At 56.5% G+C, this 13,480-nt stretch overlaps 1 long non-coding RNA gene across 1 annotated transcript; it reads left to right on the top strand.

Annotated features, from left to right (window-relative positions):
* Positions 1 to 300: 300 nt before the first annotated feature.
* LOC147578821 (uncharacterized) lies at positions 301 to 7,300 on the top strand. The gene is made up of 3 exons (XR_015253083.1): positions 301 to 493; positions 6,679 to 6,829; positions 7,051 to 7,300. It is a non-coding gene; the product is annotated as an uncharacterized LOC147578821 (long non-coding RNA).
* The last annotated feature ends 6,180 nt before the right edge of the window (positions 7,301 to 13,480 follow it).

The raw sequence follows: 13,480 nt of genomic DNA, 5'->3' as shown, positions 1-13,480 counted from the left end.
GACAGCCAGGCATCTCCGGCGCCCTCTGGGAATTCACTGCTGCAGGCGTGACCCTCTTCCGAGGGTACCGCCCGGGCGCGGGAGACGGCCCCCCGCCGCAGCTCCCGCCCCCGTCCCTCCTCACGAAGCAGGGTGGGAGTGCTGGACGCTCCTGTCCCCTTTATTACCATGTACTGGCTGGGACTTATGCTACATAAATCTCAGATTATGAAGTCACAGCTCTACATATTCTTGGCTCCGAATGGTCCTCTGCACGGAACCGCCAGTGGTGCAGGGTGGGGGCGGGGGGAGCAGCAGGGCACCGTCTGGGGGCCAGGGCTCCCTCACCGGGGCGTTTGAAAAATGAGTCTCCTCTCCCCAGCTGCTGCCGTGGAGCATACGATTCCAATGCCTGAGAGATTATTTGTCCCGCAACAAATGAACGAAGGAGCAGAAGAAGCCCTCCGCACGAGTGCCAAGAGCCTCAGAGAAGCAATGGCCTGAGCTCATGAAGGTAGCGAGGGACCGACTGATGGAGAAGCCATGAGTCTCTGGGGGGCGCTGTCGGGGCCGCGCGTCCCGGAGATCCGCTTGGGGGCGTCCCCAAGGGCGTTCTGCCTCCCCGAGTTTCCCCGATGTCTTCCTCACCACCCTCTGTTCTGCCAGGACCTCGGTGGTAAGCTTTTGCTCTCTGCCATAGACTCCGAGTTGTTCTTGCTCTGGCCCAGCTGGACTTTCTTTGCTTCCCGTTTTCCGTCTTTCCTCCTCCTCCTGATGAAACCCAGCCTCCGTCCTTGGGCCCCTCTCCTGCCCTGGCCAACCTCCCCTGGGCAGACACTCTGACCCCGGCTGGGTGGGGCTGGCTGTTTGTCCGTCTCCAGTGCTGGCCAGTGGCTCTGTGCCTCCACTGTCCCGAGGGTCCTTGGCCCCTGCAGGCTCCCGGTCCTGGGCCACGTCTGCTCCCTGTCTGTCCAAGGCAGTGCAGGGTGACGGTGAGTACTTGACATACATTCAGGCTCAGTCCTAACGACACTTAACACTTTTTGTCAAATTGTTTCTAAAGAAGATGTGGGGGGTGTGGGGGGGTGCTGTATGATTAATGGAATATTACTGGCCATCAAAAAACAAAATCTTGCCATTTGCAACAACATGGAAGGAACTAGAGGGTATGATGCTAAACGAAGTAAGTCACTCAGAGAAAGACAAATATCATATGATTTCACTCATTTGTGGAATTAAAAAAAAACAGATGAACACATGGGAAGGGGAGGAAACAGAGACGAGAGAGAAACAAACCACAAGAGACGCTTTTTAAAATTTTTTTTTAATGTTTATTTATTTTTGAGAGAGAGAGAGAGAGACAGAGCAGGAGCAGGGGAGGGGCAGACAGAGAAGGAGACACAGGATCCGAAGCAGGTTCCAGGCTCCGAGCCGTCAGCACAGGGCCCGATGCAGGGCTCGACTCCACGAACCACAAGATCACGACCTGAGCCGAAGTCGGACGCTTAACTGGCTGAGCTCTGCTGGGTATCCGCGTCCTGGCTCACTAGCCTTGGGCGTGATTCTCAATTTCATCCTGTAACACCTGCTGCTGACTCACGGTATCACCCTGGCCACCTGTGGCACCGGGGTCCCTCCCAACGTCTGTGTCCCCTGTGGGTTTCCTCTTCTGCCCTCACCACAGCCGAGACGGCGACCTTGTCCCTGTTAGAGAAAACCAGAGCCGGAGGGTAGTTGGTAGTCAAAACGGTAAAAACCAGTTTTATTCGGCAACTATTTCAACAGAGGGAAAGTGGCCCCAGTGTGGAACCAGATCCGATTCCTAAAACCACCAGAAAGTGGAGATTTACAGCCAAGGCGCAGGGTCGGGGAGCCTGGAGGTTGCTGAGACCGCGGGGTAGTTCTTGACTAAGGTGACCCGACAGGAGTCTTGCTGAAGGCAGGTCACCCGCGGGCAGGGGGAGCAGGAAGCCGGTTGGATATGGAGGGTCAGAGATTCTGGCTATGCAATGTGACAGGATTTCTGCTAGGATTGGTCAATACGAGGACTGACCCGGAAGCCCCGAGATGTGACTGAAGTGGTCCAGGAGGGTGTGCTATCACCCCATAGCAGAAAGCCCCAAACCCTGCCCCTCTCCCCAGGACAATGAACACACCGGCGTCTTTGGGACCAGAGCACAGTCTCCTCTGGCCAGGTGTCCTTCTGAAGGGGAAGGGCCATCCCGCAGGTGACCGGCTGTTTGGTGACATCACACGTGACCTTCCCTGTGCACCTGCGCCTTTCTCCTCCAGGCCCCTCCTCCAAGATCTGGCCTTTCTCCTTGACTGCGAGCTCGGACCAGGTGCTAGGTTGTTGAAGACGTGGTTCCTGGGTCCCGTCTGAGCAAATTAGTGACCGAAAACCCTCTACACGCCCTCCGCTCCCTGGTGAGAGACAGCCTCGTGACCACTTCTCCCGGGAAGCAGCTGGGCAGGGCTGAGGCATGACAAGGGGGCTCTGTCTTTCTCCTTCTCTGGGGTGTCCTCACCGGCACCCGCTCCCCTGCCCTTCGCGGGAGGCTCCGCGGGTCCGCACACGCAGCCCCTTTAGTCCCCTCTGCAGATGAGGGCAGGTGTGAACTTCACCTGGCATCACGCCTCAGGCCAGGGAGAACCCGGCCTCTCGACCCCCAGCCTTCCTCCTTCTTCCATGATTGGACCGGGGACCCTCCGCAGGGAGGGCCCCTGCGGGAGGGAGCACATGTTTGCGAAACAGGTTCTTGCAAAAAATGTGGTGCTGACACCATTCTCTGTCCCGACAGACCCCAAAGGCCCGCTACAAACGCTCCGGGACAGGCATCCCCTTTCTGCTCTGCCCGCTGGGTGTTGGCACTAGGCCTCCCGGGGATACAGGGAATGGCACGGGTCACAGGTCAGGGGGAGAGGGTCCCCGAGGGAGTGGTCCACGCGCTGCTGGGAGCCCTGGAAGAGCAGGCAGGCTCTGCAGGACTTGTGCTGGGTGAGCTGCCTCCCATCCCGAGGCCTCTGCTCTCTCCGGCAAACCCCCCACCAGGCGGACGCTCGCCCTCTGCCTGCAGAGCCATCACTCTCAAAAGCCGTCACTTGCACCTTCCCGTCTCAAACCCCAATACTCCTCCCTGTAGGCCGTATGAGGGGGAGTGGCTGTCACGCGTTACAGATGGGGACCTGGAGGGTTCGGCAGGTCAGTGGCTTGCCTGGAGTTGCGCAGCCCGGGGTGGGGGCAGGCTGCAGGTCTCCTGGTATTTTCACCCGTCTTGAGCCACTTCTTTGCAGAGAACTCATACAGACTCTGCCCAGGGGATTAGACTGTGGGGTACCTGCTGGGGTCTGAGACAAAGGTCTTCAGGAGAGGCCAAGGGAACAGGAGCTCGGCAGGTGAGGCCCGGTGGACGACCAGCAGCCCCTGGGCGGAGGGAGGGCACGTTCCTGGCCCCTGGCTCCCAGCGGCTACGTCGGGGCCCTCGAGGTGCGTGGTGACAAATTTCCGCGGCACCTCGTTTCCCATAAAGGATGGTCAGTGCAGCTCACCTCCCAGGGGCTCAGGGTGAGTTCCGCAAACCTCATCCCTCTCTTGCTCTCACAGCGGAAGGCCCATAAATGGTGCTTGTGGTGACCCGTGGGGTGGAGGGACCACAGCGCGAGAGAACTGCGGGATGCACGTGAGCCTCGTCGACAGCGTGAGCGGAGTCCGGCCGGGGGCGAGGAGGCCCGCAGACGCCCGGGGGAGACACCTCCTCCTTCTTTAGCCTTTCAAGTTTATAAAGTTGTGTTCGTCTAGCTTGTGGAAGAAGAGGAATTAGTGATTTATTTGCACAGGTTTTCTGAAAAGTCTTTTTCGAGGATTGCCAGGAGCTGGCCTGTTGGGGAGACGGATGGACAGCTCCGGCCGTAAAGATCCCTAAGTGACATTTTTGTGAGAGTTATTTTCAGAGGGTCACCGCTGCAAAATTGCAAGAGCAAACCCGCGCTTAGCGCCTGAGTCTTCTAGAAAACGCTGCTGCAGAGAGCCAGCCCACGGCCATGAGCACGGAAGACGTTCACTGGTGCGGGTCACCGGGAGAGAGACCCATCCGTCTGACCTCTCAGACGCAGAACTGGCCGCAGCATCCTGTGCCGGAAGGCCAGGACTCCAGGCCGGCCTTGGGGCACAAAGCTGGGCCAGCACAACTCTCCTTCTCCGGGACCAGAAGGTGAGGATGGGCCCCACGCCCTTTGGATCACGTGGCTTGGATCCCAAGTCCCCAGATCTGAGCTCCAAGGTCAGCATTTTCCTCCTGAGACCTGGACACAACCTCGGGCCAGGAGGGTGCCCCGGGATAGACAAGGACTTGGGAGTGAGCTGAGGAATGAGATCATGGCCTGTACTTATCGGCACGAGTATCCACAGAGCCTCAGTTTCCACATCTAAGAATGGGTGCGTGGATAACTACGTCACTTGGTCGTTACTTACTCATCAGACGTAAGGTGTCACCGAGTGCCGCTGATCACCCTCAGCTACCGCAAGTGGTTCTGCTTGTGTGCCACGCCCTCCTACCACGTGGCACTGGCATGCACCTTGTGGACTGTCAAACCACACCACTTTCGTGTGGCCATCAGGAGCATGGAAGTGAAGTCAATTTGCTAATGTGTTTGTATTGGTTTCCAATCGATTTGTAACAAATTTTCATGACTTGAGTGGCTTGAAGCAGCACAAGATTCTTACCCTTTGGTTCTGTGGGTCAGACAGCTGACGTGGACGTCCCCGGGCTGAAACCACGGCCCGGCCCCTTCCAGCCTCTGGAGGCTCCACATCCCTTGGCTCCTGGCCCCTCCCACCACCTTCAGAAGCAGCCAAACACTCTCCCTATTTCCGGGTCAGACGGTTAGCGTCCTTCATTCCTCCTTGCCTCGTAGCCTTCCGTGCTCGTTGGTTGCGGAGGTCAGGACGCGGGCAGTGTGGGGGGCCGTTATTCCCCTGACCAACCTCCGTATTCTTAAGACTGCTTCATATTTACAGTCTGATTCTCTGGACCTTGTCGATTAAGAATTTCCTGTATTTCTGACTGTCCGCACAGCACGCCCCTCTGTGATCCCCAGCACTCGTGTAGCACTCTGGAAGGGGATGATCCACTTGGGGGTTTGGATTTTCCAAGCCACTGGTCCCATTCTGCAAGCTTCAGGCGCACACGCCCAGGCACTGACCACTGTGAGAAGACCACCAAGTGGCCAACAGGCATGACTAAGGACGTCCAGATTTCCAAGGTGCTATGAGCAATGGTTCATCCTAGAATTGACGAAATATGGCATTCTTTTATACGACCGACAACAAGTATCAGACTGTCCTTGAGAGGCGGTATTCCGTTAGAATGTGAACTTGAGGACGGCACCATTTTCTCTGTGGCTGATGCCACATTGCCCCTACCTGGAAGGACGCCTGGAAAGAAGTCGGCGCTCGGGGAGTGCCGAATGGACGGATGAGCGAATGAATATCGTCAATGAGACATTCTTATTATGCAGGTAAGACTTCCTCAGAATCTCCAGAGGTATTAAATGAGACAACGTTGGCATGTTGTCTGCATAGAGAAAAGAAACAAACAGCTGTCTCCTCCTCGGGCCTGCCAGGCGGACAGCAGGACAGAGGGACGGATGGCCCCCGGCCCCTCGCGCTGAGTGTGTGCAAAGCGGCGTCTGAGTGACCCGGTGGAGGCTGGCGGCCTGCCCGTCTGGACAGAGGGATGGATGGTTGTCATGGCCAAGAAATGGTAGTCACTGGGGTCTCTGAGGTTTGCGAGGCTTTTGCTGTGTCCTGTGGTGCAAATGATCCCACATTATGTGTCACCTGCCTGACTCTCGGTGTCTTTGCACGTGTTCTTGGAGACAAAGGCCCACTGGTGCCGTCACGAGTTGAGTTCAAGAAATCGACCCAGAATGTCAGGTTGTCCCCAGGAAGGATGCTGAGGGCACAGACGCCCCAGGGGGAGGCCCCTCCGTACCTTCCCGACCGTGCTGGCCCCCTTGTCAAGCAGGTGGCGGGTGGAATGTCAGAGGGAACGTCTGGGCGTGCTGCCTGAGTCAGCGTGTGTGTGTCCCATCCAAGCGGGGACGTGTGACCTCTTCCGGTGTGGGCATAGCAAGATGCCCGTGTGATAGTTCCGGACGGCAGATAAATGTTTAAATGGCCACGTCATATGATTTATGTTTCGTATCTGCTCTCCGTCTTGGGTTTAAAAATTACTTCCTATGCGAAACGCTGTCCTCTGCGGTTCTCCCGCGAATGTGCCCTTCCCCACCCTCCCCACGCGGCGTGATCATACTGACTCGGCAACGAGGATGCGCGGGCAGCCTGTGCGGGTGGAAACCTGGCTCCAGGTCCTGGGTCTGCGACCTCGTGAAGCTGTGTTTCTGGGAAGCTGTACGCGGGGTTTGCACCTGGAAACTAGTAATTTGAACTAAAGTAGGGATTGTAGGAAAAGTTCTGGATGCTGTTGATCTCTTCCCCGGGCCCTTCCTGGAAAGGAAGCACATGGGCCTGGGGGAGGGGGGGAGGGGGAGACCCCAGTGTTGAATAAACATGCCAGCACCTCCCAGCTCCAAACCTTGACTCTGAGGGCAGAAAGAAACCTTACAGGGGCTCACGATAAACCGGAAGCAGACTTGACTTCGGGACAATGTATTAAAGGCAGCCTCTTCTATTTTTAGGCTTCCATCTTGGGGCCTGAAACCTTGAACACCAATGAAGGAACGCACCTGTGTTTCCAAGAGGCTGGTGACCTTCAGAGTTCTTTTTCCGGGGGGAAGAAATTTAATTTAATCTCGTCTCCTCGTATTTGTTCATGTTAGATTACATTAAGTGAGTTATTTTTAATCATTGTTCATAAATCACAGCAAGGGTATGCCCTGAGGCACAAAACATTTGCATAAAGATATTAATTGTGGCTATCTCTCTTTTTGGGTTCATGGGAAATTAGATGCATGTGTAGGGCGGTAGACAGGGAAGGGACGAGGACGGGGTGAAGGAAACAGCCCTGCTCGGGTGTCCTAGCCTTCCTGACAACCTTCTTCAATTCACAGAGTGCAACCCAGAACCTTAAGATCCTCTCCAGATGTCTCCTCATCCTAGAAGCCCACCTTGATTTCTCTAGGCCAAAAGATGGCTCCCTCCTCCATCACATGTGAGCTGCGAACAGCCTTTCTTAGAAAACTCACCCATGGCTGAGTCCCTGTGTGGACTGGGAGCCCCCTGCCTGTCACGCACGGTGGACAGAGTGTCCCCCAGGCTGCTCTCGCGGTCGGTGTTTATTAACAGACGCTTACTGATGAAGCCCGCAGAGAATCGCTTCGGGTATAACCATGCTCTCTCTATCTCCCTGTCCTTTTCCCCTGACAGGGGCCCCTCGCGCCCCCTCCCCCAACCCCCGGGCGTGGGTAGGATGGACATTGGGAGCCCCAGGCACTAGAGGGGAGTTTTCTGCACCCTGTGCTGCTGGCTGCACAGGGGTCCAGGAAGTGCAGGGCCCAGGCCCCTCCCCTCCCTCACTTGGCTGTGGATGCACCTGCTCCTTCCGGCCCCCTCCGTCCCTGTGCTTGGTCTGAGGTTTCATGCGGAACCAGCCCTGTGCTATTTGGGAGGATGGGTCACAAGAGGGTTCTCCCTGTCACCTCCCAGCTCTGCTCCGCCCTCCACCCAGCCTGTCCCTGCAACGGCTCTGCCCACCCGCCCCGGACAGCCTGCTGGGCGTCACTGCCTTTGCCCATCCATGCACTGGCTCAGCAGCAATGGCACCAAGGACTCCACGGATGCTGGAGCAAGCCTGGGGTGGAGGGTGCCCACGATGCAGGGCTCAAGAGCTGGTTCTCGCTCAGCCGTTCACTCCCCAGAGCCCAGACGCTTCACCCTGACTCTGACAGGGTCTCTAGTGTCCTGGGGCCTGTCCTGGTGCGAAGGGTGGCCAGCTAGACGAGCACTCCCAGCCCGGACACTGCCGGGGCCCTCTGTTCAAATAGGTTCAAGGGGCGCCTGGGTGGCTCAGTCGGTTAAGCGTCCGACTTCGGCTCAGGTCATGATCTCATGGTTTGTGGGTTCGAGCCCCAGGTCCGGCTCTGTGCTGACAGCTCAGAGCCTGGAGCTGCTTCGGATTCTGTGTCTCCCTCTCTCTGCCCCTCCTCCGGTCTCACTCTCTCTCTCTCTGTCAAAAATAAATAAACATTAAAAAAAATGCATTCAAAAAACTGAATCAACAGGAGGCTCCCTGAGGGGTGTCTCCAAGATTTTCAGAGGCCTGTGTGGGTGGGGGTGTCCCTTGGGGTGGCCACAATGTTTCCTGGGTTTGCTATTGATTATATCACACACGCGTGCGTCCTACAGTGTCCCGGGGGGACTGTAGTAACACAGTCACGGCCCGGAGAACGGATGGACACCAGCCCCTGACAGCACTGAGGACGCTTGACCTGCACTTGCCCCGCGAACGCCCCCGGCGGCCGCATCCTGTCGATGCTGTCTGCGCTTCGGCAGCCCCAGCGAGGGAGCTGAGGTACAGAGAGCCTCAGACACTTGGGTGACCAGGGCAAAGTTCAGAGCTGAGCTCACAGGGGTCCCCACGCCCTCATGCCTCCGTCTCAAGAACACGGTCCCTGGGCCGCCCCAGGGTGGGACTTTGGGGCTTTGCCGTCCAGCCGAGCGCAGCCTGACCTGTCGTTCAGAGAGAAATGAGCACATCTGATGAAATCCATTGGTGCCCCCTCCTAATTAACTGTCTTTATTGCATCAGGAGTCCCCACGCCAGCCATGGGCTGAGTCCGAGTCCCCTCGTCCATAACAGAGAGGTGAACTGGTGCCTGGCCTTCCGCGGAAAGGGAGCGTCTCGGGGGGGGTGGGCCCAGCAGAGAGGAGAAAGCACCGGAAGACGACGAAGTGGGGCTGGCGGGGCTCCACTGGCTTGTCCACCCTCCCGGAGCCACAAGCCCGGCTTCGCGGCCATGTCCCCTTTCTTTGCGGAAAGCCTCCCTCCGGGGCCCATCTTAAGTGGCCGCCCCAGCATCACCGGACGTTGCCGCTGGTTCCCCTACGCTCCTGCCAGCCAGCCTCAGCAGGGCGTGACTGCTGAGCTTCTCATTTTCTTCCCCCTTAATTCGTTTATGTGTTTTTGCAGAAACGACAGGCTGAGCTTCGAGGCGACGGTGAGGCTGCTGCCGGTGGGATTTTAGCGCCGCATTAAAGACAGCTTCCAAACGCAAGTGTTGTTATACGTGTATTTCCAGCCTCGAGAAACAGCTCGACAGTCTGACTCGCGTTACGGATGCTCTCGTGTCTTTGAGTGAAATATCTTCGACAGTAAACCAGGGCTTTAGGAGGGGCTCACCACGTCCTCAGGAGGGTCTCCGGGGGAAACGGAGTGGCTGAACTTGGCCAAGACCACAGGGTCTGGGGCAGCAGAGACACTGCTTTGTACTTTGATTTTGTGATTGTACCGGTCCGTCCACCCACCCAGTCACCACTTGCTGTGTTCCTGCCAAGTGGCAGGTGCCGTGTGAAGCCCTATGACAGAAGCGGAGTCCCTCCCCACCCATGGCTCCCGGTGCTTAGTCTCTGCTCCAGGAGCCTCCCGTAGCGAACCTCCCGTGTCCAGAGCACCTGAGCTGGGGGTGTGTTTGTGGGGAGTTGTCCCAACAACCCAGGAGTCAGAATCACCGTAGCGACTCCACCGTAATTATCTTACAGGTCCTCTGTTCGTATTTACATGACAGTTAGCTGTGCTCGGCTGGCATTCGCCTTGCTTTGTATTTGCCCCTGAAGGACTCTCGGCCTCAGACCAGCACCTGCTTGGCAGCCCAGGGGGTAGATGGCCCGGCCAGGCCTTTGACTCCTGAGCGGCCCAGACTGACGAGAAAGTCTTGGCATCCCTGAGATTACTGGAGTTATTCCAACACAGGGCACGCAGGGGCAGATGCATCGTGGCTCTGATGGAACCGGGCTAAGAGGGAGAAAGCGGAGGTCGTCAGGGGTCGGAAGGATGGCCCAGTCCCACAGAGGAGATTCTGTGTCCACAGCAGCAATAGAAAGGAAACAGAAGGAAATTCGAGCCCTGAGTGGCAGCCAGTGTGAGCCTGGGGAGGGGCTGGACTCGTCTGGGCGAGGGGATGGGAGCGAGATCCGTGTCTGGACAGATGGCGGGCCACAGCAGCCACTTGCCCTGGGCACAGCACAGAGCCCCCCAGGGACACCGGGAGAGAGGAAGGCCCTAGAGGCCGAGGCGCTCACCCAGAAAGAGGCTGGGTGGGAACCTCTGGCCCACAGCCTGCAGAGGACAAGACACCGTTCCTCCCGGTTCTGGGTGGAAAGAAAGGGCTGCGTCCCTGTCCACCTGAACCAGCCTGCTGCCCGTGAGGACGCCAGCTGGGGCTGCCCTAGACGGGGACGGACCACACCCTGGAGCCACGGCCCAATCCCGTGGGCTCAGATGGGGGTTTTAGGGGGACTGAGTCCGTAGCTTAGCTCTTCTGAAAGAAAACGGGCTTGGAAATGGTGTCGAGCGTGTTCAATCCTGGTTAAAGACTTTGGTCTCTCTGGAGCTGGCTCCCCCCAGGCCTGCAGGATACAGGAGGGCCCGAGAGGCAGGCAGCCCCCTCACGGTCACCCCACAGCTTTTGAAACGAACTCTTAGAGCCCAGGGTGGCTGAAAGGGACGCAAAATTAAGGGCATTTCCTCTGGTCTTTTGACCCAAATACTGTGATATCTGAAATACTCCAGGAAAAAAACAATGTGGCAAAAGCAGGAGCCTCATGGGGCGGGGGGAACTCGCCCTTGGATGGTCTGGAAAAACAAATGGCCCCCGCTCCTGTCTTTGCTCGGCTACGGAGCCGGGACCAAAGGTCCCCGTTCCACCGCCAGCGCCGTTCTCCGGGGACATCATTACCGGGGATGCGGCCATTTGTTAGCGAGCGTTGTGTGGTGTTTACATGTAACAACTTTTATTGGCCATCCTTCCTCTTGTCCTGGGAAGCGTCTTTTGTCTCACCAGGCAGAGCCACCAAATCGTATGATGAAATAATCATCGTGATAATTAACCCCTTTCATCAAAAGAGTTAAGAAAACAGTCGAGGGCCACATATTAATAGCACTAATATTTAGCACTGGAAAAAAAGTGAGTTTTCTTGCTGTGGTGAGGCCCGCGGAGCCGGCCGGTGCCTGTGATTGATGCTCTGCGGGTTTGGCCCGCTTGGCGGGGAGCGCACAGACATTAATTAGGCTCCACTTCGGCAGATGCCAGCCCCAGTATCCTCAAGCTTCAGCCCAAATTGCTGCTATCACTCCCAGCCTTCTTCCTGGCAGACATTATTACATTCGTGATGATTCAAATAGATTTTCTGCAGGCATTAAATTTTGAGTAAACAGACCCAAATTAACAGCTATTTATGACATTTTACTCCAGGGATCAAATCAAAAGCACTCGTTTCGTATATAAATATCTCTTCTTCTCTGCTTTTAATGATCGAATATCATTTTTGCGGTTGTTGTTCTTGATAGCAAAATCAGACACACGCCACCCCCTCCGGGCTCCGTGGTCACGTGGGCCCCTTCCCTCCAATCCAGAGACCGCCAGCACCTTCCGGAAGCAGGGATGGAAGCTGGTTAATTCTCCATAATTCAGGGAAACAAGGCGTAGATCTGAAGCCCGCTCTCTGGGGCTCCTTCTCCTCCACGGCAATGGCTGCGTTTTAATGAGAACAATTTAGTCTGTTCTAATGTCACCATCAGGGCACCACGGGCCTCACCAGAACCTGATTTGGGAGATGGTCTTTTCATTATTTTTGGTGTCGTGCAGGCGACAGAGGAGTGTGAGTCTCTCCCAGTGACCTTGCTGGTGGCAACGTCGCATTTAGCGCTAATGAGGATGGCTTCACGGTCCAAGGACGAGAGGGCTGATGGGGGCACAGCGGCAGCTGTGAGCAGGGCCCCCCCCCCCACCGCTGCCCGCGGTCACGTGACACGCTCAGTCATTTACTGCCTGCAACCATGAGACATCGTCATCTTTGGGCAAAGCTAACTGTCTACTGGCCTGGGGACCGTTCTCGGACTCCAGGAAAGTTTGCGTCACAGATGACGGGGCAGAGTGGCACCTTTCCCGCTCAAGAGGAGAAAAGACAAGTCTTCGCTCGTGTATGAACGCGTCTGGTGAGATCTTCATGACGGACAGAAGACTCAGCAAGGTGTTGCAGATGCCGCCAGAATGGAGAAATGTCTTCCTCTCGATGGCAGAGGGAACACGCCCATCCAGTCTGGCTTCTGCTCAAAGGAGCCTCAGAATGACAATACAGGGACTCTCCAGAGGCTGGACCCACAGGGGACCTACAGACAAAGAAACGACGACGGGAGACATCATGAGCAAAGAGGAGTACGTCGGTCCAGGACGTCACACACCCTGGCTTCAAATTTCGGGAGAGGCTTTCACATGGGGTGGGGGACGGAACTCACCAAAGAAATTGAGGAGCACTTCCCGGGACCGGAGACCACAAGGCTCCAAACTGAAATTTCTCTTGACACAGCGAAGAGCACAGCTGGGGATCCGGTTCTGCAGCCCGGGTTCACCTACTGTGATTCGGGAGCAGCAGGCGAGCTGGGCTCAAAGCACAAACTAGCTCACTGCCCCCCGTCCCAGGTGGGGTACCTGGGACGGTCCTCAGGCCTTCCCGCTGCCCCAGGACAACGGAGAGGACAGAAGACAAATGGTTAAACTGATGAGTTTGCAAATGTCTCAGTAAACTACAAGAGAAAAGCTATCTCATCATTAGCCTCATCTCCAGAAACCTAGAGACTGTTTCCTGGAGCCCCAACATCACCCTCCCCTCCATAGTGATGTGGGGAACAAAGCCAAGAAGGAAATGTAGATAAAATTATGTGTCCTTATAACCTGCAGCCCACGGGCAAATGCTGCAAGCAAATCCAGAGTAGAGCGTTTCTCCGGGTATCCCCTACCTTCCTAATGTCAATACTTTGCTAGAGGGCAACAGCCTTAGCTTGACAATAGCCAGGCCTCAGGTATCTTCTGAGTCCTCTTTAGCACATGAAAGTCCTTCTGGAGGCTTCCCTTTAGCCTCTACTGCCCCCCTCCAACTTCAAAGTCCATAACCAGTCACCATGCACAACGCCAGCCCAGTGCAGCTCTTCCTGCCCAGGGGTCCTGTCCCCGTGCTTTAGTAAAATCACCTTTTTGCACCAAAGACATCCTCAAGAATTCTTTCTTGGCCATCGGCTCCGAACCTCGTGAACCCCACCATCACCCCCAAACCTCATCAGCTACACCCGGAACAGTAGCTGCGATCAGCAGCCACCAGTGTTTGGGTTGAAACTCGTCCTTAGTTCTTCGGCATGCTTCTGGCTTCCGGCCGTAGAACAGAAGGAAACAGCTGACGAGACAAAGCCCCACCACTGCCCTCACCCCGTCTGCTGATGGGCCAGACCTCCGAGATCCGCCAGGCACGTGGCACTGCCATAGTTATCCC

Source organism: Puma concolor, chromosome B4 (genome assembly GCF_028749965.1).
Source record: "Puma concolor isolate L17-30 chromosome B4, mPumCon1.1.hap2, whole genome shotgun sequence".
Classification (NCBI taxonomy): domain Eukaryota; kingdom Metazoa; phylum Chordata; class Mammalia; order Carnivora; family Felidae; genus Puma; species Puma concolor.
This window is presented reverse-complemented; position numbering and strand designations above follow the sequence as displayed.